At 40.1% G+C, this 15,294-nt stretch overlaps 1 protein-coding gene across 3 annotated transcripts in view; it reads left to right on the top strand.

The window, feature by feature from the left end:
- Nucleotides 1–15,294, top strand: part of GLRA1 (glycine receptor alpha 1) — a 104,694-nt gene that overhangs the window by 36,212 nt on the left and 53,188 nt on the right. Inside the window, exon 1 of one of the 3 annotated variants that reach the window (XM_075210102.1) lies at nt 9,197–9,234. The exons of the other annotated variants lie outside the window; for them this stretch is intronic. The gene's annotated coding sequence lies outside the window, so the exon portion shown is untranslated. Of the gene's footprint in view, nt 1–9,196; nt 9,235–15,294 lie in introns of those variants that run through there. 3 annotated transcript variants of the gene reach the window in all.

Below are 15,294 nucleotides of genomic sequence, written 5' to 3'. Positions count from 1 at the left end.
TTCTTCAACACCCGCCTGTTCAGCCTCTTCCGCGATTAAATTTCAAGCGGCGCTCCATTGTAAAGGGAAGTTAACCCTTTACAATGCAGCGCCGCTTGAAATTTAATCGCGGAAGAGGCTGAACACGCGGGTGTTGAAGAACCCGCATATTGATACATTTACCCCCAGATGTTCTGCAGAGTAACATATTATGCTCATAAGTATGTCTTCTTAATCTTTTTTTACTTAAAATACCTGATATCATTTTTGGAAAGAAAATGCATGTTGAATGCCCGGGAGATAGTGTGTGTCAGTGAAATGTCCTTTTTACATTTATATCAAGCTTTCTTCACCTCTCTAAGGAGCAGATGAGGGAATAGGATGGAAAATTGTTGAAGGACAAGAACTTGATAAGATTTCTTATGGTGAAAAAGTATAAAGTAACTTACAGCATTTGCTTATATTAAAATAAAAAAATAGTACAATAGTGGAGTATTCTCAGTATCATGGGTAGTCTATAAAGACATATATGCCCACATCATGTAAATGTATGAATAGTTAATCTGAATAATGTAAGTTCAGGCTCCTTGGGTAAGAGTAAGAAGTATCCAATGGGTGACTTAGAAATAGTCCAAGCAACACCTCTCACTTTAATGGAAAAGGATTTTCATACATTTAAAAACTGAACAACAGCTTATCTGGAAATTAAATTGGTGAGTGATGAAAGTCCTGGAAGATTACAGACAGATGCTGACCGGAGTGCTGGGGAAATGGATCTGGAACCTAGAACTTGTCAGCAAGGTCGTTTCCTCTGCTAGGCTTATATGTGAATAATAAAAGTTGGGAACCCACCAGCGCTCTACAATCAAGTGCAGCTCAAATAAACTTCATACAAACATACACCAGTTCCAAAACAGAAATAGTAAAAACAAAATAGAAGTGATTCAAGCGCTCCAATTCTTCTTGTATTGAGTATAAACATCAAGTGTAAAACATGTAACAAACCAAAAAAAATTCAAGATCGTGTGATATCATCAATAAGAAATCAATATTTCAAAGTGGTATGTGAGTCCATGAGTAAGAATAGTGCTCCTCTTTAAATTTTCAGGGGTAATGATTCAATGCCCCTAGTGTGGTCAAAATCACCAGAATTAAGATTTAGATGAGCCTTAAAGTTATTTCCTGAATCCCTCTCTTGTATGGGTCTTCAAAGTATAAATCACTCTTCCCCTCATTAGTTGATTATAATCCATAGAGTGGGTGAGAAAGACAACAAAAAGGGGGAAAACCATGTGTAATTCTGTCTAACAAGCGGACTTTAATAGTACAAGTTAATACACTCAACTAAAATCAGAATATAAACGACATATCAAACATATCCTGAATCAGATGTACAGGATTCGCATGCTGAAGGTCAACGCGTTTCGGCTATCAGTCATTATCAAGATGGATCTTTCATTGATAAAGACTGATAGTCGACACACGTTGGCTGATGAGACTACCTGTACTCTGACCGAATTTACCATCTTGGACCTGGCTTTTTCTTGGCAACTTTTCCTATCCCAGGAAGGATACAAGATCTCATTCTGCCTGAATATTCCATGACCCCTTTTTGTTGTCTTTCTCACCCACTCTATGAATTATGATCGACTAATGAGGGGAAGAGTGATTTATACTTTGAAGACCCATACAAGAGAGGGACTCAGGAAATATCTTTAAGGCTCATCTAAATCTTTATTCTGGTGAGTTTGACCCCACTAGGGGCATTGAATCATTACCCCTAAAAATTTGAAGAGGAGCATTATTCTTACTCATGGACTCACATACCACTTGGAAATTATGATTTCTTAATGATGATATCACATGATCTTGAAATTTTTTTTGGTTTGTTACGTGCTTTACACCAAATGTTTATATTTCATACAAGAATTGGAGCATACACCAATATAAGTATACTTTTATTTTCAGTTTTGCACCGGGAGTTGTGATTTTCTATGGGAGACATCTGCAGACGAAAAACAGCGATACATGAAGCCACTCCACCACCAAAAGAGAATAATATACTAAATGAGAATACTACACCAAATGAGAATACTGCACCAAATGAGAATACTATACTGTTGCGCTCTACTGGAATGCACCAAATGTTGTCTGACAATGCCCCAGACTAGGTCAGGCCTGTCTCTTGAAACTAGGTCTCACTCACAAGCCAATGTATTCTGAGAACATTATCACACTTGACAAAGACTGACAGGAGGTCTTTGGAGGAGATAAGTGGATTTTGTAAAAGAGACATGAACAATAGCTTTCTAACGAATAGTGATCACTGCTAGCTATATAATGTCCAACTACTTGAATAATTTATATACTTTATTATATCCTGATATTTATGTTAAACAACTACAAGGGAAAAACAGGGTTAGCATTCCAATAAATACCTTCCAAAATAAAAAGTGGCAATTCCTCCAGTTAAAAAGCAATTGCTGGAAACTGAATACATTCTTAAAATGAGAGAGGGTAGAATTGGCAAGATCTAAGTAAACTCAAGGTCATAATAGAATTGTTATTGTTCATGAGTTGAAAAAAATGAGAAGCAGTGAAGTTTCGTATCCCTGAGGCTACTAAAGTCCTCTTGGCCATGAAAGGGTTGTATAGTCGAAACTCTGCATAAAACAGTTGTGACATTTCAGTTTTGCAAGCATCTCCTCAGAGACAGAACAATGTTTAGGTTGAGATTTACATGCTTCGGGGAACTCCAGCATTCTAAACAAACACTGACTGAATCATCTCTCCAATTACTTACTTGGATATTTTGTTATACTGTAAACTGGCCAAGTACTTTACTAAGTGAAAGAGTTGTTCAAGATCAGAAATCAGATATGTTTAAAGCTAAATAGTCCTAAAATTGAATTTCCAGAAATGGAACACTATAATGAAAAAATATTATTTTAAAATTAATTATTTCCAGGAGTTTTTATTGGAGTATTTCAAGGGTTTGCAGATGTCAGAGAAAGGTAAAATATGAGCTGTTTGCACTTATTGTAGTCACTTATTTTTCTCAGCAATGTCTGTGTGTAAGCAGCTTCTATGGGTCCGTGTGCAAAGCCAACATGTAGCCAATCAGAGCATTAGAACATTCCCAACATAAAAAGCCAGAGCCAACTGTCAAATCAGTACAGCATCATAATATTGAGTGAAACATGCTTGTATATGAAGTAGAGATGCTCAGGCTCGGTTTTCTGAAAACTGAGCCCACCCGAACTTAGGGGATCCGAGTAGGCTCGCGAGCTGGCTCGTTACTTTTGCCCATCCTCGGATCTGAATCGAGGCAAAACTTCATTGTTGCATTGTCGAATCTCGCGGATTTTGGATTCCATAAGTACCTCCCTCCCCAGGAGATCCAGCAACATTGCTCACACAGAAACAGGGGTAGCAGTGTTCTTGTCACTCTCCAGTCTCCAGTGACATTGCTCATACAGAAACAGGAGGGGTAGCAGTGTTCTTGTCACTTGACAAAAATTAACTGGACATTATTGGAAATTAATATTATTGAGGTTAATAATAATGTAGGGATAAAAAAAGAGCGAAAGTATGTGATTTTGGCCAAAAAAAAAACAATTGGGATCCAAAGCCAAAACACGCGAGGGCGGTTTTGCTAAAACCAAAACCAAAATCAAAGCACAAAGTTAATCCAGATCCAAAACCAAAACACAGGGACAGTTAACATCTCTAATATGAAGTCACGAACTTGCCCGGGAATGTCTGGGAGACTCACGAATTCTGGATGGGTCTCCCGGACTCCAGGCAATTCTCCTGCATCCTATCCAGTTCATAGTAAAGTGGGTGGAATGGAGGCCTAGATGATGCAATTCCATGTGAATTGCACCATCTTAGACCTACCCCAAGATAAAACTACACCTTTGCGTCATTTCACCATGAGGAGGCGGGGCCAAATAACACGACTCGCTGTGCCCTGCCCCCCTGTCTACTGCCTCCGGGATCTCCCTTAGAGGAAAAATGAATAAGTATGAGCCTTAGTCATATATACACATTTTCTTCCTGATGACGTGGCTGCCTGAAACAATGTTCTTTGAAGTCTGTGGATAATAATTACATTTACTATTACAGACAGATGAACATATAATCAATACAGTCCCAGGTAGAGCGCTACTATCAAAAGCAGCCTCAAACAAGTGTGTGTAGGATGTCACCAACACATCCTTAAAACTGGTGTATATCAAAATCACACTCTACACAAGGTGCTAATGATGAATAAACCAATAGAGTGAAATAACTCTGTGGATATCTTATAAAAACAAATGCCTGTGATGACATATGGTGATGAATAAAACAGAAAAAGGTCTATCTAGAACAGAAAAATTCATAGGTCCATACAGATAGTCCCAAAAATTAGTTCATAGGAGTATTCGTATCACATGAGACCTCAGATGATAAGTCCATATCAGTGGCGCATGCAGGAAGGGTTTCTGAGTCTCCAGAACCCCCCCCTGCGCTAACTCAGTGCCCAACATAGCGGCACTGTCCTATACAGCAGCCGCGGCGCTGTCAAAGAATCGTCCGCGGCGGTGCTGTATTGTGGAATCAGTGGTATAGAGCAGTTCTATTTTGACTGCTCTATACCACTGATTCGCATGGAAGACTCTGCCTTGAGTTGGATTTAAAAGCTCCTGCTATGTGCACTGAATTTCAGCTTACTCTGATATGATGTACGGTTCATCCTGAGGAGATTTCATGTGAAGAGGATTCATGATAAGAAGGACTATCACTTCTATATGGACTTATCATCTGAGGTCTCATGTGATACGAATACTCCTATGAACTAATTTTTGGGACTATCTGTATGGACCTATGAATTTTTCTGTTCTAGATAGATCTTTTTCAGTTTTATTCATTACCATATGTCATCACAGGCATCTGTTTTTATAAGATATCCACAGAGTTATTTCACTCTATTGGTTTATTCATTATTAGCGCCTTGTGTAGAGTGTGATTTTGATATAAGACTGATGAACATGTTAACTTTAATTAAACCTAATAAATGTAAATATACAGAAAACCATAGCTGCCAATTTTTCTAGGATGGCCTCCGGGAGTCTCGGGAGAGAAGTGGGTGTGCGGGGCTTGGAGAATCGCGTCATTTTGTGGCCCAAAATGATGGAGAATCACATCATAGAGGCTCAAAATCTGCCCACTTCACTAGGAGTGGGCAGATGCGGGAGAATTGCCGGCTCTCCCAGGAGTCCAGGAGACCTGCCCGGAATTCGGAAGTTGGCAAGTATGCAAAAAACTCAGGTTGGGTTTGCAAAATAACCAATGCCCATGTGTTTTACTGAACATTTATAGAATAAAAACAGAAAAGTGAACTTTACTAAGTATTGTATATTTTACCTTTAAAATTGTTATAGTGCGTGTGTATGTAAACAGTTGACATTTTACATATAAGTTGAAAACACTTGAGCATACCTCTAAAAAAAGCACTATGAGGATGGTGCCTATTGGAATCGGGTGTGGTTTTAACAAAAGGATTGGATCTCTGTCCTGATTTTTTTTGCTTTTCGAATATTGGGAGGTACGTATGAGAGCTGATAGTCCAACTATGGGCGACCATCTTGTCTACATGAAAAACCATGCATACAAGACGTTGTGAAATGACTTGATGCGTTTTTTAATTACATTCCTATCTCTCTCCACCACTATATAAAATGACATAAAGATGTAGAGACAGGGTATGTTTATCCAAATTGTTATGCTGACCAAAGGGATTTATAATTTCACCTTGGATGAGTTTGAAGCTCAATTGCCCTAAGACGCGAACTTCAAGGTTTAAAAAATCATTACTGGGTGTTCCCACAGGACCTTGCTTTGCATTAGGGAGAGATTGTCGGCTAAGTAATGTGCTGATTGAATTGACTTTATGTGGCACATAATGACTATGATAAAGATATATAAGGCTGACTAATGAATTAAAGATGTCAAGTCAATTTCATTTACAAAATAAATATTTAACCCTTATTTGCAAACTAAATAATATTGTGCTAAAATAAAAAAAGAAGCCTTATTAAAATAACAACATGTTTGGTCATTTTATAGTTAATCTCTAACATTTTTATCATCATCGTCATCAGCTATTTATATAGCGCCACTAATTCCGCAGCGCTGTACAGAGAACTCATTCAAATCAGTCCCTGCCCCATTGGAGCTTACAGTCTAAATTCCCTAGTACACACACAGAACGAGAGAGACTAAGGTCAATTTTAATAGCTACCAATTAATCTACTAGTATGTTTTTGTAGCATGGGAGGAATCCGGTGCACCCAGAGGAAACCCACGCAAACACGGGGAGAGCATGCAAACTCCACACAGATAAGGCCATGGTCGGGACCCCAGTGCTGTGAGGTAGAAGTGCTAACCACTAAGCCACCGTGCTGCCCCTTAGTATGTTGGAAATACTATGACCACCTATTGCTCTTTCCTAATACATCTGTACATACATTGTGTACTCAAGAGCCTTACCAGATACATTTTAATGGCACCACTCCATGTGAACATTTTCCACAATAGAATGTATAATAATATTGTGTAAACTAGACATGACATTGATGTTATTAAAACATTATATACAGATGTATTAAATTAATTCATCCCACCGTGACATATTGGTTAGATAACTACTCTACCTGAACTAATTAATCTATTTATAATGTAAATGTGTTCAGCATGCTATCTGTCCCATGCTTTCTCCTACAGAAGGTATTTTTATAAAGGCCGTCTGAGCGTCTCCACCTTCCATCACTCTGGGCCAGCGTTGAAGTTTAAGGGGTCTATATAACATTGGTGACCAGTGGGCAGAGCACGTATCATTTTGTATTGCTGCAGACCGCAGAGATACAAACTGTCCTGACGCTTGAATTTATCAAGCCAGGGCTCATTGGCGAGCCCTGTCATATTCCCACCCATTTAAACTAATTAAAACTAGAGAAGCTCAGGCTCGGTTCTTCGCCAACTGAACACACCCAAACTTAGGGGATCCGAGCCGGCTTGGTACTTTCGTGCTTTTTCGGGATCAAAAATGAGGCAAAACGTCATCGTTACGTCGTCGGATCTCGTGATTTTTGTATTCCTTTTTAAGATCCAACATAACGGTGGGTGGGTGGCAGGGCCCAAGGACAATTCCATCTTGCACCATTTTTCTTTTCTGCCACTGTTGTGTGCCAATGTGTCCTAGATGTGCTAGGAACTGCCGTGTGTTTGTGTCATTGCTCTGTCACTTACCATCCAGTATTTGTCCGAAAGTGTATGAAAATAAAATTGTGATATGTGAGGTGGTCAAAATTGACTGCAAATCACTTGAAATTAGCGTTATTGAGGTTTATAATAATGTAGGAGCAAAAAAGAGCAAAAATATGTGATTTTAGAATATTTTAGGATTTTTTCTAAAAAATCCAAAACCAAAACCAAAACACACAAGGGCGGTTTTGCCAAAACCAAAACCAACAAAGCTATTTCAGATCCAAAACCAGTTCACGGGGGTCAGTGAGCATCTCTAATTAAAACTTCCTTCACCAGCTGCGTAACGATGCTGGTGAATGGAGGATCTGCATCTAGTGGCTACTGCGCATGCATGGCTGAGGTCACACATGCGCATTGCGATGGGACCCTGCGCTGGACAAAGAGAGACTTCTCCAGCGGAGATGGAGTCCATAGAACTCCATTTAAAAAATAATCTAAAGCAAAGACTGCAGCGGCCAGTGTTATACAGGTTAAGGCAGGAGAAATGTCTGATTAACCCATTGATGATAAATTAAAGAATGGATACCATGGCCATTCTCTGGAGAATACAGCTGTTTTCTCCACATTTTTGGCTCATCGCAGCTTAGTAAATAGACTCCTAAATATGAATGACAAGCTTGTGGCCCCCCTAGTTTTCATGAAATACATTGTACAGATTAGTAGTTTTAGACACTGGGAAATGGGTAGTGAAGATCCTGAAAGTTTAACACTAAGGGGTCTATCTATCAATCTGCGACAATAAGGGATCATTTTTATATTGCTGCCTTTTGCAGTGATAAAAAATTCTAACCACAATTTATCGAGAACATTTCACCGATACTTGGCTCATAGTAGTAAGGGTTAGGATTTGGACTTTCAGTCAAACTAATTAAAAAAAGGATAAACAATAAAAAAAAATATATTTATTCTAAGACTTTTAAACATTGAAAAAATGCTTCATTCAATGAATAATGTACATGGTAGGAACCAGTATGAATATGGTGATCTTGTTCATGGGGCTAGGACACGGGTCTTTTGAAAACCCAGCAACATTTCTGCTCCGATAATTAATTTGCCATGTTGGGTGACAATGTCTACTGTTGTTCTTTGTCATTGGATCCTATGTGTAGATGATATACAGCAAAGGTGTTCTAACCTTTTTACCTTTGTCTATGTCTAACATAGGTATCTATGTATGTAGAAGTACAGTAAAAGTATGTATGTGGTCTTTATTATAGGTCCACATATTTTCTGTAAAGTTATGGCTAAATTTGCTTGCAGAGATTATACATTATAATACATTATTTTTGTCTTTATATCATAATCCCTGTATCTTCTCCCAGAGCCCTCTTGTTAATCTTATTTATGTTTGATAATTACTTCACAATACAACATGAGTGCATGATTTAATGCATTATAGGCAACATGATATGCTTCAGTGGCCCCATGATCACCCCTCTACCATTCAAAAGGATTGATTACCCATAATAACTTAAAACAATACATTTAATCATAGAAAGAGTGTCACAGACCACGGATGAGATTAGGTTCGATGGATCTGTCTACTTTAACACTACTCCACCCAAAGGCGAGGAGTAGTTCCATTGAACAACGAACCGAGGAATCACTGGAACAGGAAGCTGGAGGAGTCTGTGGAGAGGTTACCACAAGGAAACAAGCTAAACACGAGAAGGTGATAATCTGCGGAGGAGTTCCACTGAACAGCGAACCGTGGAATCAGCAGCAGGAGTAACAGAGCACAAGAAGCTACGTCTGAGTAGGAGCCAGAAGACTGACACAAAGAACAGCCACCTGACTGCAGTGTCAAGTGCCTTAACTCTCCTGGGGAGGAAGAGGGAACCAATAGTAGAGGGAGAGAGAGATAGGAGATCGAGTCTGCGTGTGCGCAGTCCCGTATGCAAGATCGCAGCTCTCATCGCTGGAGGGGAGCCTTGCTTGGAGCACGTTAGTATACCGGGACCCGATCGCGGGCCTGGCATGTGACTAAGAGACACCCATCTATAGTAACACATCAGCAGGCATGTTAGTGTTACAAGCTACCACCACAAATCTGACAATAAGCAGGAGGGAGCTGGGGCCACAGGTGAAGGATTGGAGGACTACATGTGGCTGGAGAGCAGCCAAAATAATATTCATATTCTGCACGGAGAAATAACACAAAACAAACTATGTCTAGACACAATAAGCAACACGGTTAAGGTTTCAGTGCCTTGAAATAGACACCTATTTAACCAAGTAGCTTGAAGGTAAACTGACACATCCACTCAACTAGAAATTGTAGATGATAGTAAGTAAAAGGTGACACTTTCTGTAAATTACATTATTCTTTGTATAATGTGCTTTATAGCAGCGTAAGCCAATAATGAACACGTTTCTCTTACACATACCACAGACACACGTCTGGATGTCTAATATTTGAGTAAATATGTCTTGTCATCAAACATAAAGTAATGAGTTATCTTCATTTGTCTTAAATGCCTCCTTGTGGGAATAGATAACTGCAGTCCACAGCAACTCATTTTAGTTTTAACAGAAAATCACTGAAATGAGAAGCCTTTTAATTACCCCAGTAATGGGATGTTGCAGAGCTGCGGAGGACTACGGGAAGGTTAAAAGGATAAGGCCAGAGTCAAGTGTGAGGCTCCCAATGATCGTTTAAGCAATGCTTGGTCAGGCAAAACGCCAGATGTACAGAGCCTGCCCAAGATACAGCGGGAAAACATCCGACTGGTACTGCTAAGGTGAAAGGGCTCTGTTGACTGAGAGAGAGATAAGTAATCCGCTACCACCTCCATTCAGAGTGTGGGTGACTTATTAGTGAACAGCTCAGCAACACTTCCCTTAGGATAAAGGAAAGAAGATTTATTCTGTAACATTTATGGACCAAAGAGTTGATGTGCACACAGTGAGCAGTGAGAGATTCACGTAGGGTATTGCACTCGGGATTAATTGCCCATTCAGAGAAACTGTGCCAAAGGTATATATTTATAATCCATTTAAACTGGCTTAACTTTGACCTTGTTGCCGTAATAAAAAAAACATTTTAAAACCTTTTTTTTAAGCCACATAAAAGAACATTGTTAGACACTATCTTATTCATATACCCGGGTCTGCTCAGAAACAGCATTTCCATATAGATCCAAAGAATACAGAATTACATTGACAACTTGAAATTGTAGGCGGGGTTATGCAAATTGCTTATTGTTGCTGAACTAGTTGATCGGTGACTAGTTAGGTAACCAAATGTTTAGCCAAACGCAGTGTGGAGGGAAATTGGAAATTATTTTTTTGTTTGTTTGCTGGAGCTGCTGGTTGTGCCATCCTGACATATAAGTAAAAGTGGTTCAGCAAAACTGTGTGTGTATCGTCTGTATATCATGCTTATCACAGTACGTTTCATGGAAACACAATGCGGTGTGCAAGTTCATATTTAAAATAAAATACAATGCTCCTATGATCATGTCGTATTAGAAGGTGAAGCAACAAACTGTGTATAGAGCCAGAAGGACAGTGTTTACAAATTGAACTTTCTACCATGACCTAGCCCTCGGCTTGCCCCAGGGAGAGATTAGTGGTTCCTTCACTTGCTTTTCATTTGCCATCCTCTTAACCCCAGTGACCCATAGAGAGGTGGGGCCGACCAGTAAAATTCAGCTTTCACTACCTACTCTTCATTGACAACTGTATGAATCTTATCCAGTGTCCCCATCTCCTCAGCCCCTGCAGGCCCAAAAAAATGGCGCCACCTTGAGGCTTTCAAGAAATTATTGTTTTGTAAGGGGCTCAGGCCCCAGGGAAGGACCCCTCATCAGATCTACAAAGAGGGTCTTAGCAGAGAAACTTCATTGTGAATGTTCTTCTTTAAAGTTTTATAGTGAAATAAAAAAAAAAAAACACGTTTGTGACCCGTTTCATTGTGGCTGCTACTTTCAAGAATATGCGTTTGATGCCTCCCTAATTTTAGATATGATGATTTTAAAATAAGGAAATAATTTATACCACGACATTATTTTATATTCAGTGCTAGCAGAATAATTCCAGAGACAAATAATATCAGATTACATTTCACATTTCATATAGGGGGTCCCGGTGGTTGACAAGTGTGCAGGCATGATCAAATATACATGTTTTTATGATATATGTATGACGGTATTTGTAAGACTGGTACAGAAAATTATATTACATGCATGTCTCTAGATAATTCAGTATTGGTTTTTCTAGGAATGATAAGGTATAATATGATCTTTATGGAATCTGTGAGGAATTGTGTGTGGGAGTCTTTTTTTCATATTGTAAGAAAGAAATATATAGGAATTATATTTTGTCAAATGGAGATTTTCACTCTGCTGTTCACTAGCGTAGTAGGGTTGAAGCGAAGTGACCGCTGTCCCCCCAGAGCTCTGCTAGAAAGGGTTAACAGTAGCTGACTATAGGAGCAGTCATGTCCAAGCAGAATGGTAATGAAGTCTTATTGATTAGCTCTAAGGAATTGCTCCCGAGGGCTGCATGAAATATTACCTGTTAGGCAATGAAAGCAATGATTCTACATGGCCAGGTTTAGATCTTATCAAGACCATTTCTAGCTATGTACCAACATGAATGTGCCGGTCAGATTTTCCAATCCTAGCATTTTTTTTTATGCTGAAAATGAAAAGAAAAATACTGATGAAAGATAATTTTTACAGGCAAATTATTTATATGAAGTGTCTAAAAATGATGAGTTTATAGAGACAGATTGTTCCATATTTTTTTTACACAGAGTGACGTCATATATAAGTACATATTATGTGCAATGCAGCTCTGCTAAAGATGGGGCAGAGATGATGGAGGATATTTGCACAGGGAGGAGGGGGGCTGTGGCACAACATGCATTGTAATGGACAGTATTATTACCATACATGTTCTCCACCACTAAGTCCAAACCCCTCCTAAATATGGAGGAAAGAGTGGGAATCTGGTATAATACATATACCCCTATATTAAATGGACTCTTGAGGACAAATAAGGTAAAGCAATGGAAATAAAAAGTTGACAATCTCACTTTAATTCAGTGATGGGAAGGAGCCTGCCCTCGGGCCTCCAGTGGCCTGGTAAGCCTTCATCTGCGGCTGCTCCTGATCTGACTTGTAATCTGCTTTTTTTTATAAAACAGAGAATAGGACGGTATAAGAGCAGCTGGCTTCTGTGTAATGTGACCACCCCTGCATAGTGCAGGGAAGTCACTCTGAACAACCAATCAGAGGAGGGGGAGGGGGAGTTAGTGCAGTGCGTTCTGCACCTCGTGCTCCACCTCCTTCCTCTGCAGGCTGCTGGCTCTGCAATAAAGGTAACTGCAACACTTCACCAGATGACATACAAATGCTGTCTCTGTTTTACTTTATTAATAACAACTGGAAGTCCCTCAGTCATACTTGCCAACTCTCCCGGAATGTCTTGGAGACTCCCGAGATTCGGGTTGGTCTCCCGGACTCCCGTGAGAGAAGGCAAGTATCCCGCATACTGCTATTTGATGGCCGAAATTATGCGATTTGCGGTAAATCGTGTCATTTTGGCCCTGCCCCTGCACCAAAATGACGTTTTTGACGCCGGGCTGGGGCCAAAATGCCGCTATTGACCGTGCCCTGCCCCCTCCTGCCCTCCAACCATGCCCCCTACCCAGGGGCTCCCAGAATTCAATGCTAAAAGGTTGGCAAGAATGCCCTCAGTGTCCTTGGATCACATTTATATATAAATTATTCCCTCTTAAGACATAAAGCTTGGAACAAAAAAACAACAAAAATGACTAAAGGTTACTGGATTAGCCAATGAGTGGGGACTTAATAAACCAAAGAGAATATTTAGAATCGAGAGCGCTCCACTTGTTTGGTAGCCTATAAAGTGAATGACGGGCAATCACTACAGTGAAACATATAAAGAAATATAGAATACATATATAACAAGAAAATCATATATTCACCTCGATACACAATAGCACCACATAAAGTATAAATAATATTAATATAACAATAGTAATTATAATAAATAATGACAAATTAACAAAAATCTGTACAACAATCCAGTGATTGTTCCATGTTATTTTATCTGATCAGGACCTCCGGATCATATGAAAAATTACTTGACTCCAAATAAAACAGGCATATATATAGCTGATGTCAATCTTATAAAAGAAATGCAGACTTGTGAGGAGGTCTGTAGCATGTGTGGAATCTGAGTGACATGTGGGGTGGTCTAAGTGGCATGTGTCGAGGCCTGAGTGGCATAGTGGGGATGTGTACAGATGTCTGAGAGGCAAATGAGCATCATGTGGAGTAATCTCAGACCTGCCAACATGCAAAGCAGTGGAACAGGGGGCGTGGTCACGTATTGATGTGGGTGTGGTCACACCCCCAGAGGGCTGCCTAGCACTGTACAGTGATAGGTTGCCCATTATTTATCTACCTTCCACCAACCAGGCGGGACAGCAGGACAGAGCCCTAAATTCGGGACTGTCCTGCTGAAATCGGGACAGTTGGGAGTTATGCAATCTGAGTGCCATGTGGGATGGCAGGTTGGAGTGCATGTGAGATCGAGAGCAAGTGAGGGGCATGTGGGGGCATTTTGGGATTAGTTGTTTTGGGGCTGTTTTTTCAATCTAGAATTTAAGTGTAATGTGAGACCCTTTTGAAGGTTGTGAGGAACGCACAAGTGGCCCTTGAAGTTGTTAGGCTGCCCATCACTGCTTTATTCTAAACCATTGATATATTACATGCTAGGAGTAGTTTAATAATGTTAATAGGATGTGTATTTTTTCTGATCACTATATTTTTTTTGTTGGCTGAAAAAAATTATAGTTTTATTTTACTGTCAGTAAATTGGGTTAGTGAGATAGTGTGGGCTCCGTGTTTTCAGCCCTTATACACACGGTACGCTTAGTCCTATAAATTGTGAGGTGGGTCCTCTGTAGAGATGAGCGGGCTCGGATATCTGAAATCCGAGCCCACCCGAATGTTGCCGATCCGAGCCGGATCCGAGACAGATCCCGGTATTACCGCAATTGCAAAACTGAAACCGAGGCTCTGAGTCATAATCCCGCTGTCGGATCTCGCGATACTCGGATCCTATAAATTCCCCGCTAGCCGCCGCCATCTTCACTCGGGCATTGATCAGGGTAGAGGGAGGTTGTGTTAGGTGGTCCTCTGTCCTGCTATATCTCATGCTGTGCTGGGGAAATAACAATGCCCTTAGAAGGACACAGCACAGCACAGCACAGCACAGCACAGCACAGATCCTGCAGTATAAGTCCATTGGTACTGCAATATTACAAAGTTCACTGATTCTGCAGAATAGACTGGGAATTAGTGGAAATGATTGTTATTGAGGTTAATAATAGCATAGGAGTGAAAATAAACCCAAAAACTTTATTTTAACACTTTTTATGTTTTTTTCAAAATAAATCCGAATCCAAAACCTTAAATCCGAACCAAAACCTTTCGGCAGGTGTTTTGCGAAACAAATCCAAACCCAAAACCTCAAGCAAATCCGAATCCAAAACACAAAACACGAGACACCAAAAGTGGCCGGTGCACATCCCTAGTCCTCTGTGGCTCAGACTTATTTTTCCAGTAGATACCACAGATACTCGATCGGATTGAGATCTGGGGAGTTTGGAGGCCAAGTCAACAGCTTGAATGCTTTGTCATGTTCCTCAAACCATTCCTGAACAACTTTTGCAGTGTGGCAGGACGCATTATCCTGCTGAGAGAGGCCACTGCCATCAGGGAATACCTTTGCCATGAAGGCGTGTAATTGGTCTGCATCAATGTTTAGAAAGGTGGTACATCTTAAAGTAACATCCACATGAATGCCAGGACCCAAGGTTTCCCAGCAGAACATTGCCCAAAGCATCACACTACCTCCACTGGCTTGCTTTTTTCCAATATTGCATCCTGGTGCCATCACTTCCCCAGGTAAACAACTCACATGCACCTGGCCATCCACATAATTTAAAATTCCTCATAATTCATC

This window comes from Mixophyes fleayi, chromosome 4 (genome assembly GCF_038048845.1).
Source record: "Mixophyes fleayi isolate aMixFle1 chromosome 4, aMixFle1.hap1, whole genome shotgun sequence".
Taxonomy (NCBI): Eukaryota; Metazoa; Chordata; class Amphibia; order Anura; family Limnodynastidae; genus Mixophyes; species Mixophyes fleayi.
The sequence above is the reverse complement of the archived record's forward strand: the minus strand, read 5'-3'. Positions and strand labels throughout refer to the sequence as shown.